The sequence below is a fragment of the Grus americana genome, chromosome 2 (genome assembly GCF_028858705.1).
Source record: "Grus americana isolate bGruAme1 chromosome 2, bGruAme1.mat, whole genome shotgun sequence".
Taxonomy (NCBI): Eukaryota; Metazoa; Chordata; class Aves; order Gruiformes; family Gruidae; genus Grus; species Grus americana.
In genome coordinates, this window is record NC_072853.1 from 119,942,532 (window position 1) to 119,957,532 (window position 15,001).

Genomic DNA, 15,001 nt, shown 5'->3' on the forward strand with positions numbered 1-15,001 from the left:
TCCCTCTCCTGCCCATTAGGAGACCCTATGAGGACTTCATACCCAGCCTCACCAAGGATTTCCTGTTACTATAGATACAGTTCTGCTTTCTGCAACTCCCTCAGCCCTTGCTTCTCTGTTTGCAGAGTTAAAAGTTCTTTGAGGTTTCTAAAGCAAATGGGTAGAAGACATCTGGGTTCTTCACTGTCTCTTAAATATCCCCCTTTTCTGTAAAGTAAATTTGTTGCACAGCAATCACTCCCTGAAAATCTGCAGTAGAGTAGCTAATATAGACATTAGCTTAGAGACACGAAGAGCTGCAGAATTTCCTCACATGATGTCAGTTTTACTGGCAAAAGTCACAGTGATGGGGTTATGGAGCTTTTCCTGTATTGATTCATAGTACAGTCTTTGTCAGAAGCTCAGAGTCCAGTAAAAGACTTTTGCTAGTAGGGAATAACAGTATTCCTGTATCATTACAAATTCTTATATGCCATAAACTGTACATAGCCAAACTCTGCCTTCCCCCTTGACTTCAATGAGGGCAATTAGGCTAATATTAAGTACCCTTGGAAGCCTCTCAGGGCAGTCTTTGGTACAAAGCACCTGTCCTTCTGGGCATATTCTTGTGCAGTATGTGACCATTTTCCTTTTTCAGTTAATTGTGCTTGAGCTTAGTGTCATGAAAACAGTAGTCAAGAATCTTTGCTATATCCCTGTTTCTCTTTTAGCACTCGAAGAGAAGAGATTACTTCAGAAATAAGCTTTTGCTACTACCATTATTCTGTCCATCACAGCTTATGGTCAAAAAGGCAAAGCTGAAGGCACAAATGGTGCTGCTGCATGCAGTTGAGCAAGCTGTGGGTTTGAAAGACTGAGAAATAGGCAAGTTTTTCACTGAAGGAAACCATTTGAAAAATCATGGCAAATTTGCCAGCACTGGAACATGAAAAAACCCAACCAACCAAAAAACCCCAAACAAACAAAAAACATGAGGGGGATGTACTGTGTGCTCACAGTATGATTTTCTGTAAGTTAAGCCTTCCCTGTGACCATATACTACAGACTCATCCTCCTTACCTTGCAGGAATGACCAACTTTAGCCTTTTTTTTTTTTATAATAATTAAAAAACCCTCCTCCAATATAGTGCAATTTATTTCTACCAGAAATGTCATTACCCTTCACAGAAGTAGACTGAAGTATCTGATCACATTTTATTCTTACAGGGCTCTTTTTTCCTCTGGACTCCTCACCAGAGCTACAGACCTTCTCAGAAAGGCTTCTTGTGGGAAATCCTCACAGCTGGGGAGAACAACAACAGAAAACACAGTGTTTGAGACGGACTGCTGGAGTACACGGTGCTGTCAAAAACTTACTGCCAAAATCAATTTGCATAGGCACATAAAAGCTAGATCAGTTTCAGAGTGGTAAGTACCTAACAATTGGAACTGTTTATTCCACTCAATATCATCCTTTATTCTCCATGTAGATTTTCTTGTCCTTTTTATAAAAAAGGACATACTAATTTGTTTGAACTTTGTACTTATGAAGACAGAACAAAATTGACAGCCCTCCAGTTTCATTTTACCTATAGGAGAACAGCAAGAGGACAGCAGCTCCACAAGGGATAACAAGCAAGCCAGGAACCAAAGGTGACCACAACACTGGAAGCACCCTCACTCACCAGAACACATTCCCAGAGGGTTTGAACATGGCAGGCAGCATGGTGGTAATAACAGGGTCCATTGATGGTTCCAGAGGAGGCAAGGTAATGAACCAGGTCCAAGGTCCAACCTGGCAACCCATGCAGGAGATGACACTAGAGACAGAGCTGGATATAATGCTGCAATATGGGTCCAATATCCATCCAAGAGAAAGGACTAAGAACAAGCTACCTAAAATACTGACCCAAGATCCCTCAAGGAAGCAGGGCCAGAGACAGGACTGGAGACAGCTGTACCTGCTACATAGCTCAGGCCAGGGCTAGAGGCCGAAGCCTGAGCTTAAATGGAGCTCCTGAGAGCATGGGCAGAAGGCATGGGTGGAGGCCACAGGTGGGGCTGGTCAAGGACATTAAGGACTATTAGTGCCTTCATGTCCCAGCCACAGTCAATGGCTCAGTGCTAGAACTCAGTATCTTTCCTAGCAACCTAAGTGATGGCACAAGATGCACACTCAGCAAATCTGTTCAGAGCAGTTAAGGTGTAGTAGTCCCTCAGGGCAACAATATTACTTCAGTCTGAGGTTGTGAAATCTGCTTGCACAGTGCTGTCTCTGGAGCACACACTTTACTCATCCTGGGAGCTGAGCTGCCTGCACTTAAGGCCAGCTTTCTGAGCAAGGTGTTTGAGAAGCCCTGGTGAGCCTTGGAGCTTAGCTGCAAGGAGTTTCAGCAGAGGCTCCCCTCCTTGCCCCATCCCAAGGCTCCTGCCCCTGCCAGCCTTGCTGTTGTGCTCACTCCCATCTTTTTCTCCCTTATGGAGAAGGATCAGTCCCTGCTGCTCCAGGGACACATTGCTGCTCATTGGCAGGAATCCCAGTCTACCATGAGCACGTCCTGAGAACAACTCAACCACCTCTTGGCTGTTGTACTGAGTTTTCCAATAAGTGCCATAGACGTTGTGCCATGAGACCTGGAGAGTGCTGCCCTGGAAAATATATAGCTCTCACAGATTATGGCTAAATTTCAGAGCATGGCCATGCTTCCCATCCTCAGGATTCAAGGAGGTCTTGGCACCATATGGGACGAGACATAAGTGGGCACCATATCCCTTCCCTTTCTGGACTGATGATTTACAGAGGCAGACAGGCGGAAGGGAGCTGTGTGATGCGCTCCACCATGTCTCTCATCTGTCTGGCAAGCAGAACAGCACACCTGCAAATACCATGGCACATACCTGCTCCACAGTTGAGGTATGACCACTGAGACAACTCACTGTGAATGCCCAAAGCTAATTCAGTTAGTAAAATGCCCAAACAGCTATCTAGAGGAAAGGCTCCAGACATAGTTGAAGCTAAAATACTATGCTGGAAGAGACAGAAAGGGGTGTGGGGAGCTTTCCAATGCTGCATGTGGTAGTACTAATTGGGAAAGGGAATACAGCTCTTCTGCTCCTCTGGAATATGTCCCTGAGAGACTAAGATAGGAGGCCAGTGGCTGCACTGTATTCAGAACAAATAAATGCAAACAGCTTCTACTATAAACAAGAGTCTGATGTAATATAAAAGGTCACTGAGCACTGCCTTGGACAATCCCAACAAAGGCCAATACACAGCCTATTTCTTTTGCACTGATTCTCTTAGAAAAGTATGTATTTGTGACTTTCTATACTTGATTTATTTGAAGCACCTTCAGCTTTGTTATCAAAGATCAACCTTTGTAAAACTTCATCAATTTATTCTTGGGATTAAGCACAGTCTTTCAAATTAATTAGGTAGCACAACAAATGCTTGTGGAACCTGAATGCCCTGAAGGACTTGAAAGGAATGTCAAATGGGTTTGGACAGGCTATTAAAATCAAGTAATTTGGGAGTGAATTGAAGATTTAAAAGTCTCCACCATGACTTCTGGAGCATATTAGTGCTTTCATGCAAGAAGGCTCACTTTACCTTCCCCTCGTTCCTTCCCTTGCCATCAAACTGTGCTCAGTTGCAAGTGACCGAAGCCATTATCTCACACAGACATCAGAAGTGGAAGTTCTCTGATGATTTTAGAGCCTCAGATTTAAGACCTCATTCTTGCTTGTAGTTGTGGAAGTAAATTAGGCAGAACCCTGAAACAAACTGCTTCACTCCCCATACACTCACACTCCATTCATCAGCAGCTTTCTGGCCAGAGCCGGAGATACTTGCTAATAAACAAGGATAAGGCATTTCCGTTCCAAAAAGTAGCCTCTGTTTTCAGCATCTGACAATAGGCAATGGCCAGCTAGGGTGAATCATGGCACAGCAAGAGGCGGTCCCATCTAAGGCACCTCATTCTACCCTGGTAGTGTTTAAAGACCGTGGACATATCATTGAAGGACTGGCTTTCAACTGAGAGGGAGAGGATCTGTAAGCCATGTGCAGACCTGCTCGGCAGACTCATCTGAGCTTGATTTTTAGCTCTTCCTACCTAGTGTTCTACTAGACACTTGAGAATTCACATACGCACCCAGATTTCTTTGCTGCTGCAGCTCAGCCAGTCCACTGGATGCAATCCTTTGCTCTGTAGTTTGGGTGGCAGATGGAAAGACTTTTAGCTTTACAGACTCTCAGTCTAGTTTGAGCTAATGGGAATAGAAGAAAGGCAGTGGGTATTCTCCCATTCTGTTCCAAGACTTGCAAGGGAAGAAGCAGACTTTGCAGGTTTCATTAGTTACATACATCTGCAAAGCTTATTTTTCAGCAGGAAAAGCTTGTGATTCAGATACTCAACATAAGCAATTTGTTTGCCTGGAATACCTCCTCTCCCCCCACCAACCAAGACCAGAAAATTTTTGTTTCAGACAGTATTTTGGCACAACACCTTTGCTGCAAGCACACATAGCTTATTGGGAACAGAGACCCCCTTTAAGAGATGGTTTTCATCTCATCTAAGAAATTACATGGCTGTCTCAGCTAAAAGTAGACTGATGTTAATATCAGCAGTTAATATGTCAGCAAGCATTGCAATACCACTGCTCATTGCCCTGTAAGAGAATGTCAAAGAAAGTGAAAAGGACAGCATTCATTGTGTGCCTGAGATGGGGGATTTAAGAGATGCATCAGAATAGGTAGAGATTTTAGCCCAGGCAATTAGTTCCAGTGTTGCAAAGGTAGACTTCTGGCTGAAATAGATACAAATGCTCTAGAAACAAGCCCTTCCTTTCTGCTTGTTGCTCAGAGGTAGACAGGACAAGAAAACAGCTGAAAGTTAGGAGGGGATTTTCATATTTTACACAAGCTCAAATCAGGTGCCTGAGCCCATGAGTTTCTGTTCATCTTTTCTGTGCATTCAAATACAGAGTACAAACAAGGGAGTGAGAAAGCATTCATCTTCCCTTGACAGCCAATTACATTTCTTGGTAAATACTCAGCAAAGTAAATCCATAAATATGGTCTGCCTAAAAGACGACAAGGGACCATTTTAGGTAAGTGTGGTGGATTAACCTTGGTTGGCTGCCAGGTGCCCACCAAATCACTCTCTCACTCCCCCTCCTTAGCATGACAGAGGGAAAATATAAGATGTAAAAGCTCATGGGTTGAGATAAGGACAGGGAGATTACTTATCAATTACCGTCACGGGCAAACCAGACTTGGCTTGAGTAAATTAAATTCATTGCCAGTTAAAAACAGAATAGGGTAGTGAGAAACAAACCCCCCAAAAAACAAAAGTAAAACCACCTTCCTCCCACCCCCATCTTCCCAGGCTCAACTTCACTCCTGACTCTTCCACCTCCCCCTGCCCTGAGCAGCACAGGGGGATGGGGAATGGGGGTAGTGGTCAGTTCATAAAGCTTTGTCTCTGCCACCCTTTCCTCCTCACACTGTTCCCTTGCTCCAGTATGGGATCCCCCTCACGGGATACAGTCCTTCAGTAACTGCTTCAGTGTGAGTCCTTCTCATGGGCTGCAGTTCTTCAAGAACTGCTCCATCATGGGTCCTTTCCATGGGGCACAGTCCTTCAGGAACAGACTGCTCCATCATGGGCCACAGGTCCTGCTGAAAACTTGCTCTTGTGTGAGTTCCTCTTCCCAGGCTGCAGTTCCTGCCAGGACCCTGCTCCAGCATAGGCTTTCCATATGCAGCAGCTTCCTTTAGGGCACATCCACCTGCTCCATGGGCTGCAGACGGACAACCTGCCTCACCATGGTCTTCCCCAAGGGCTGCAGGGGAAGCTCTGCTCTGGCACATGGAGCATCTCCTCATTCTCTGAACTTGGTGTCTGCAGGGTTGTTTCTCTCCCATTTTTCTCACTCCTCTCTCACAGCTGCTGCACAACATTTTTTACCTTTTCTTAAATATGTTATTACAGAGGTGCTATCAGTGTTGCTGATGGGCTCAGCTTTGGCTAGCAGTAGGTCTGGTTTAGGGCCAGCTGAAACTGGCTGTGTTCGACATGTGGGCAGCCCCTGGTCTCTTCTCACAGAAGTCACCCTTGTAGCCACCCCTCTACCAAAACCTTGCCACATAAACCCAATACAGTATGGTAGATGACAATGGAGGTAAGAAGATAATGCCAGAATAAGGTACATAAGATCGTATATATACGGCTTTCCGACAGCAGAAAATTATATGCAAATTGATCAGTGTTTTTCTTTTAAAATGGTAGAGCTGCCTGAATATCAGAGTGGTAAAGTCAAAGAGAAAAGGATGTTCACTAATGCGAACATCCAGATCAACTTGCAGCAGAATGAAGTATTCATACGAATTGACAGAACCAAAGAAGGCAAAGTATTTATCAGTCTATAGGTAGGGCAACAATTTTATATGACTGAGACAGCTATGAAAGAAAACCACATTAGCACAGTGATGGGGGACTGCAAATCAAACATTCCAAGCAGAGACTGGAATCACTGTCTAGGCAAACCATTAGGAAGGCTTTTGGTTGCTTGGGAGAATGCCTCAGTAAAAGATACATGAATTATTCAGTCGTGTCCTTATATTGTTAATGTTGTGAAAGCAAATACAAACACACAAAAAAGAAGCCATAATATTCTTGTTACTTCAATTCATTTTCAATATATTAGCAATGTGAATTACTTCTGTTAAAAAAACCAAAACCACCCCAACCGAAAAAAAAAAAAAAGCCAACAGTACAGGGCTCTCAATTGAAAACCAGGTGATACAGGCACTGCAAGCAGACTGTAGTACCAAATTTACCCACTGATCTGCAGTACATTCTTGGCTGGTCACATCACCACATTTCTAACTGCCTTCAACCTTTGTCTAGCATATCTCATTGACTGTAAATCTGCCAAAAAGGTGTTTTTCTATAAAATTATTGACTTGGGAAGTAATACAACCGAAGAACCACATACATGCCTCATCAGAACTTCTTTTTCTGGGAAGGACACAATTCACAGATAGTTTTTCATAGCACCAGTCCAAATATCAGGAGTGAGAGGCACCACAATCAGGAGTGATAGGCACCGCAATCTGCTATGTGCCTAACAAAGGCTTGGTATAATTCCTACTGAGATCAATGGAAAGATTAAAGGGAAATTATTGGCAGCAGTTGCTGTATTCTATATACATTCTCATATCTAAACACAGCAGGAAGAGACACTCTGACAGGTTTTCAGGAGGACAGTTAAAAAACCAGAAGTTAGGGGTCCAACTTTGACTCAAAAGGAGTAAGGTTAGAATGCTCATGTGCTTTTCCAATGCCCTTCCTAGCCAAACACATATATTTTTCCATTGTGCAATTATTTACATAATAAAACCAATAAATACAATTTTCTCCAAAGACAAATCCCAAACTGTTAAATGTACTTTGTGGCACTTGTGACTCTCTAACTACATCTCAGCATCTCCTGCAGCAGGTCTGGAGAGTGCTTTTGCATGCCAAGTAGAATACATAAGTAGAATAGGCCATGGTGTCTACAGCTATACGAGTAAGACCACAGGTGGCATGGGCAGTTAATTCCCTTCAAACTACTTGGACAAAAAGAACTATTGCAACACATGAATTTCATCCCTTGCATACTTTCAGGCCATGCCAACACAAGCACCTTTGCAGCTCAGGCTGGTGACACAGACTGCCTGCACTTCTGTGCTGTTGTTACGTTTACCCAATTATCAAAACTAGGATATGAAAACAGTAGAATCCTGTGTATTGCTAATCACCACACTGGAGGTAACTGCATTTCCAGGACAGTCAGCAATCCTTTCAAGGAAGCATGCACACCAAAACAATCCAGTTAGGTAACTGAAGATTCTTCAGGAAGAACACCATCATAGTATAGGGAAGACGCAGCTTAACCATGCAAAAATTCTCATTTAGCAATGTTAGCAACAAATCAGAGCTAGATGAGTAAGAAAATAGTCCCCTTCCTTCAACAAAAGCTAAAATACGATGAACTACCAGTAGGTATTCAGTACTCTTAAAAGTTACATAAAGAATAGCTGCCCTGGGAAGTGGGAAGCTTTAATTCTTTTTTAGGCTGCTATACCACTCAAGTAAAGTCTAAATGAACAATAAAGGTGGTAAGAGTGAAGCAGCTTGTCAAAACACAGATTCCTAAAATCTCTGTACTAAAAGTGAGATATATAGAGAAGAACTGTTTGTTTAAGGGACAGAGAATATCAGTCAGAATGCCTTGCCTACGCCTCTCATGATCAAAGGTCACCACTTTGCAGCTTTTAAGTATCAGTTTTTCGCCACTGTAACAGTGTTTGAAATGATAAAAGGAAGACATTCTCCGAAGGCACTACTTATCTATGGATCCTCCAGATTTGAACTATGTGGGCAAAGGGGCTGAGCCAATTGTTCTTTGACCAAGTGAGCAATGAACAAGAGAGAAAGAAGGGAATACCATAAAAACAGACTGAAAAGCAAGCTCCAAAAATAGCCCGGATCAGCACTGAGAAAAGAGCTTTTGGACAGCACAAGCTTAATGAGAGGTTTGGAATTGTAAGCATGGCTTCCTTGTTTTCACCTTTCTTCAAAGAAACAGAACCTTGCACACTCTTTGAAAATGAAGAAAAGGGTACACAGCCTGGGTGAAAATACTGCAGACTTTGTACACTCAATAAACATCACTGTCATTTTCTCAGTGCCTTGTTGGTGCCTGGTAAAACACACTGCCTTGTGCAGAAGCTTCTATCCTATTTGCGCGTAACACAGGAAAACAAATTCTACAGATAAGGCAAAGAGGAGGGAGGCAAAAACATACATCAGTGTGAGTTAGCTTTAAACATACAGTAAACTAGCAAAAGGTAAGTACTATACCAATGCTCATTGTCACACAGTCTGGCTACACAGGGAAGGGAAACATAAACGAGAGAGAAAACTAGTGGAATATTACCCAAAACTTTACAGGGAAGGGACCATGTGCAAAGCATACGCAGTTTACCAGGAATCACTGCCAAAATGCATTTGCACTCAATCTGGTGGGCGAATGGTGCCAAATAACCCTTCTGCCTACTGTCAGCAGAACGTAGGAAATGTTGGGAGGGCACTGGAGGACAGAAAGGAAGAAAAATGCTACAAGCTCCTTCTGCTTCAGCTAGAATGCTGTTGAAAGCTATAAAATGTGTGTAGCAGAACTACTGCAAAGTACAAATCTAGGGGATGTAGTTTGTTACACAATGCTTAGAGCATGCATTAGTAGGAAAAAGAATGTAAAGAAAGAAAGTGAAGAATATGTTTTCCTTTTTCCCCTTCTTTTCTGTTTTATATGTTTATTCCACCACAATCTTCTGTTTCCTTTCTCTGCTCTGCTAGCCCCAGGCTTCTTTGTAGCATTATTTTCCTTCTAGAATATTTCCTTCTTTTTATTCTTTCTCTCGTGCTTCTTCTGGTTTTGCATTTATCTTGTTTTTCTATGGTTTCTTTTGATTGCCTTTCTCTTCCTCAATTTCTCCCCTCCCCTCTCCCTGCAGTCAAGTCAGCAGCTGGGAAGCTGTGCCAGCGTCAGCCTCCGCACTGGGCCACCCATTAGGAATGTAATTGACTTGCTTCACACCTTTGCAATCAATTCCCCACACAGCAGAAACCAACTGGTAAGTCCCAGGGCAGTGCTACGTAGCCCCAGCTACCTGTTAAGAAAAGGAAAGCAGGTGCCTCAGCACCAACCTTCCAGTAAGATCCCTTGAACCAAGTGACAATTTGTGAAAGCACAGGCAAAACCCCTGGACAGGATCAGGAAAACACCAGGAAGCCCAGGCTGTGGTGAGGAGCCAGGAGAGTTGTGAGGCAAGGCAGGATGCTTTTAACACCTATGAATGAAGAACAAATACAGAGGGAAGAAACCTGTATCTAAAAATCTCTTGGTAACTATGCTGATTTCCTCTAACATGGTTGGAACATGGAGAATAGGTTTGATAGACTACATTTTTATTAGCAAACCAAACATACACTGACCATAGGCTCAAGCATGGTCCCACAGTCATTGCTACAGTCCAGCTCATTAGTATGCTGCCAGGCATGGTTTTGGCCCACGCCAACTAGCAGCCACTCTGACCTCTCAGAAGGGAGCATATGCCAGAGGTATCCCACTATCCTCAGCCCTTGTGCTACCTTGCAGAGCATGTAAAACAAATCCTCAGTTTCACGTTCAGGAGCACCACCATGAGGGTTGCAGCCCAGACCTCCCATATCCACACACTCTGAAGAAAACAAGGAACAGCAAAGCCACAGAAGCATCCCATCAGGCCCAGCGAGGGCTCAGAATCAAATGCTTTCTGACATACATAAAGCCACAGGAAGCCAGCAGACCTGTCCCCTCATGAGGTAGTAGCCCTTCTGCATTGATGTGCAATTCTAGGCATGTTTATTTTGATTCCTCAGGCTCTTTATTCCATTTAATCTCAGAATGAAACTGATGGCTTGAGGAATTATTATTTTTCCCCAAGTAGAAATCAAGCATCAGAAAGCAAACCTGATTTTTTTCAGAGCCCATAAACAAGTTAATTTGCGTGTTTCATTGCTGGGAATAGAGCCAAGACCCAGTGATAAAAGTTCAACTTTAAAATGTGCTCAACTGTTTGCTACTTTAAAAGTTGATTTAAGGCAGTTAGTGTTAGGAGCTGTTAACTTATGGAAAACTGTACCACTATATACTTCTCTGTCAAGGCAGACATTTCTTTCATTGTTCTTTAATGCTTTTATTATAAGAACCTTTATAAAATATTAGAGGTTATTGTCTCTTCCTGTTTATTCCTCACTGAGAATATTAATGAATAATTTTTTCTCCTCCCAGGGCCTATACGGAAACAAAATGGAAGCCAGGATGGTGATGGGGGAGATCACCTGGGACAACTTCACTTGTAGAAACTCAGCAATGGCCCCAAAGAAGGAACCTTCCAAATCCTTGCTCTGAACTCAGACATAAGGTACAAAAGAAAGAACCTGTCTTGGTGAGAGGTAAACAACCTTTGTAATACTACAAGCCACTAATCAAACTCTCCAACTAGCGAAGATTCTCAAGGCCAAGGCTCAGAGAATTCATGAGAGAGGAACTCCAGGAGAAGCTTTTCATCAGCATACAACCCTGGTGTTCTTGGAAACCATTCTGCAGTCAGCTGGGCCAGCAGAGGTGTGCCGTGAGGACCCAAGGCTGTATGATGGCATTGGCACCCCAATCCATTACCTTCCTGACAGGGGACTCAGGTTTTCCAGCAGCCCTCACACCAACATAGTGCTGCTACCACTCAGCAGATACTGCTGCACTTTAGCTGCCCCTGATGTCCCAGCCTTAGGATGTGACACCGTACCTATGTGCTAAGACTGGAAAATACAGAAATCTTTTTTCCTAGGAAATTCCAGAATATCAAAGACCAAAAAAAAAAAAATCATTCAGAATCAGAATGGAAGTCAGAATTTGCTGCGGAACAGTAGCATCTAGGCCAAAATATGCTGTTAAGACAACAACTTTGAAAGCAGGCCATATCTATAAAGCATAATGTGTAGACTACTAAACCACAAAATCCAGAGGGAAATAAAAAGATAGTTGAAGCTAAACGCTTTGAACACTTTGCAGTTTCTGACTCAGAAGAAGACAATAAGTTTAGAATGATAAAAGGTGGATGATATCATACTGCATGCAGCATAAGCAGGAGAACAGTGTTCTGGTCTTGCATCTGCAGTCAGGGAGCCAAAGCTAGAAGAAACGACGAGGGAGTAGGTAATCAAGTGCATAGATTCCACTATGGCATCCAGTCTTTCTCCTTTAAGACAGATAGAATGTAAAATTCATGGCAATGTTACAACAAAGAAGCACTGAAAACTAACCTTCTCCTCATTCCAATAGCTGTTGGATCAGGTTATAGATACAGAAATCAGCATCTGGTTTACTTGCACGTCTTTATACGTAGAATACAGAATTAAGTATATCAAACATTCAATGTAGCTTATGAAGAAAACATGATAAATAACAGTTTTATGTTCTCCATTTTATGTATGCTACATTTCAAAAGTGCTTTTGTATCCTTCTTTGGTGCAGTGTGGTACACAGTACCTAAAGTATGCTTATCACATAATGGAATTAATTATACTCTGAACGATTTCAAGAACAGAGCTACTCCAGTGCTTCAGAAATAGTGACAGCAGGATTAGTACTGCAGTAAATTACATTCTTAGTTGGTAAACTGGGATAATCCTATAAAGCAAAACCCAGGAATGTCCTGATACAGAACTAAAGGCAGCCAAAAGAAAGACTTGGGCTTTGGTTCACAATTAGTGGAAGGGTTTCTTATTTTCTACCTACTACTCTTAGATACCAATTTGAAGGAGATCTGATGTGAAGTTTTGGATATTCAATAATTGCACTCATATTACAACTCTGACATTTTTCAAAAATAGAATTTTAAAATTAAAATTGTACAGCAAGAAAGACACTGACTTATCTGCCCTAGACTGGTAGACAATCTTCCCGAAACAGACCCAGTGTTGGTACCTGGCTACTTGTCAAACAGAGAAATGGAAAGGAATGGAATACATCCAGTACCTAGTATTAAGGAAAAGTCCAGGATCAGCCAATATTAGAACTGCTGTGTTGTTCTGTGTCAGAACAAAGATCCACCCAGTCTAGCACTCTGTATCTAATAATACTGTATCTGTGACATAAGAAAGAACAGGGCAAACATATTCATGCTATGTCTCCCTGCCTTAAGTAACTGGGAAATCAGGGATTTCCAGAGTCAGAGTGAGTCTTTGTATTTAATAGACCCACACAGATAGTTCTTCTGCAAACTTGTCCGTTTGCTCTTTAAACCCAAGTAAACCCTTAGCATCCACAGCATTCTGTGGCAAGAACTTCCATAGTGTAACTACATGTCATGGTGGTAAAGAGCCACTTTGTTTTTTGGATTTCAAACAGGCAGTGTGATACTTTCAGTCACGTCTTGAATTTTTATAGTGGAAAAAAAGAGTTAATAGTTTGTTCTCCAGTTATTTTTTCCATACCACTGATGATTTTGTAGATCTCTAGCTACAGAATTCCTTGAATTCTGGAAAGAGCTATGCTGTGATCCACCTGCTTAAAAAACTGGCTAGGTACTCTTACAAAAAAAGCTGCTGAGGATCAGGCAAATTGGTTTCTGTTCCGGATTAGACTTATAATGATGATAAACTAGATTTACTTTATTGAATACTGTTTTGTTCTTTATCTCATCATAGTTACTGCCAATTCATCTTCCACTGCTTTTGTATGGCTCAATAACATTTAAAAGTGCTGCCAGACAGTGTGCTGGCTTGATTCAACCTCTTTGAGAAAATAACTCCTACAGAGCAGCATGATGCAGATAGATACCCATAAAGTAGATCCACTTCTCCAAGAAAACAGTTGTATTTCAAAATTATTCACAAACCATCACACTGTGGTCTGCAATCTACAGCACAGTAGAGCGTTAATGTTGAAGCAAAATAACAATACACACAGACTAGCATGTGAGGGCAGTCAGCACTGTAATACATACAGACATCCCTTTCAATGGCAGCAAATTTGTCATTTTTTTCATTTCTCCAGTCATTTCTCCAAGGTGGAGAAATAAAACAAACAGCAATGAGAACAGAAACTGCCCCAGTGGGAGTTTTGTCAGGAACTCTATTTCTAGCTTGTGCCTTAAGAGACTGAAACAATCCTCCATCTTTCTTGCCAAAACCTGGTTTTTGATGGAGGTCTTTAGACTAACATGGTCACCACTATCACAAGGGCAGAGAAGTGGTGGGGAAAAGAGAAAGGCTCAGGTATTTGCAGTTATGGCTAAAGGCAGAGTTTGAGTTAACAAGGTTCTTTTTTTTCTCCAGCTCTCTTTTCATGGTCGTAAGATATTTGTTTTCACTGTCAATAGATTTGTTTTAACTTTCTGATCAATTTTAAATATTTTTAAAACACAGCACTGATTTTCCTGCTAAATACCCCAATTTATAATGTCTTTATTTAAAAAAACAAAACCACAAACAAACCTAAAAAAACCAACCAAAAAACCCCAAAAGAGATGTTTTTCTTGATTATCTAACTAGATAGGAACCAATTTATAACTTCTCCAGGACAGAAAGACTAAAAATGTGTGGCTATGCAGCAGATTTAAAACAATCAGAAACCTGTGAAAAGGACAGGTCTACATTTTGTCGAATCCTGACTTTCATCTTGATAGTGAATGAATTGAAAAGCAAACAAGAAATGAATACAACAGGCAAAGCCTGGTACTTTACATCAGGAGTGATACGCTAAGCAGCTTCCCTCTTTCGATAAGAGACTGAGAAAGCAAGTTCCACTTACCTCTCATTACAGGTAAATGGGAACACATTCCTGTTTCTGCACAAAAGCAGTCCCATGAAAAGTGCCCACAAATCACAGCCATTAGAGAACATCAGATGCCTCCTTCCCATTGTCATTCACTTATCTGGTACCCAAATGGCATCTTCTCACCTACCAATGAAATGCAACATAAATTTTCAAGTTACCATTAGTTTCACTTGCAAAAAAGAGGGAAGAATATTACTGAGTTAAGACATAAACTAGAAAGATCTATTTTGTCCTTGAAAACTTCTTTACACAGATTTGTTAAACTAGGCTAGGGAAAGGTCTGCATTCATATGAAAACAGGAAGGATACAAATCTTACTTTACATTTCAGTGGCAGATGAAAAGTGCTCAGTGCACAAAGATACAATCAAACCTTTTAAGATTAATCTTGAGTTAATTTGGGTAAGAGATTGGAGTCTAATGAGGGACTTTGGTGATTTGTGTGAATGATCCTTCCTTGCTTTGGAGCAAAAATATGCTACCACAAACCAGATTTACATGAGTTTAACCTACTCTTTCACAAAACAATCACTGAGTTATATCTAAAAACATTTGTCAGGGCATAAGATGATTTGCCTATGTGGAAT